This window comes from Sinocyclocheilus grahami, unplaced genomic scaffold (assembly GCF_001515645.1).
Source record: "Sinocyclocheilus grahami isolate Dianchi unplaced genomic scaffold, SAMN03320097.WGS_v1.1 scaffold20438.1, whole genome shotgun sequence".
Classification (NCBI taxonomy): domain Eukaryota; kingdom Metazoa; phylum Chordata; class Actinopteri; order Cypriniformes; family Cyprinidae; genus Sinocyclocheilus; species Sinocyclocheilus grahami.
Genome location: NW_015518028.1, coordinates 1 through 616, shown reverse-complemented (window position 1 = coordinate 616; position 616 = coordinate 1).

Here is a 616-nt window from a genome sequence, read left to right as displayed (position 1 = left end):
CAAATATGCTGATTAAAGTAAGACCTGATAGAGCACTGATGAGACCATTGCGTCAGAACAAATTACATTTATGGCAAAAAAAAGCTTTTTTTCCCCCCAAGACAAGTAACTTGAAAAGCTGTTTTTTGCTACTCTTGCAGAAAGGCCATCCAGCGTAAAACATGCCAAATTGTTTGTGTGGATTATTCCGCTGTTGTGACCCCTGATGGGAGTTTTTATTTTTAGCTGTTCCTCCTACAACTCTTGACCAGTTTTGTTCAGATATGGCTGAGATGATTTTTGGACCAAGCCACCCAAAAAGATTTTGATATTCGCTGCCGTTAACTCTTGTATTATTCCAATTCAGTTTTTGCCATGCTGACACGGCAAAATAAATTACTACTATTCCCTGCCGTTACGGGTCTGTGTTTGTTGTTCTACCTAACTTGCTAATCTGTTATCATGCTAATTATAAGCTGTTCTTTTAAATATGGCTTGTGCGCGTCAGGCAAACTTATGAGCTTATGTTTATGTCAACACATAGATATGTATACGCAGATGCCTCATTAGCGACTGTTTCTATGGGCCACTAATATGTAAGCCGTCCGCCATATTGGAAGGGTCAACTTGATGTCAT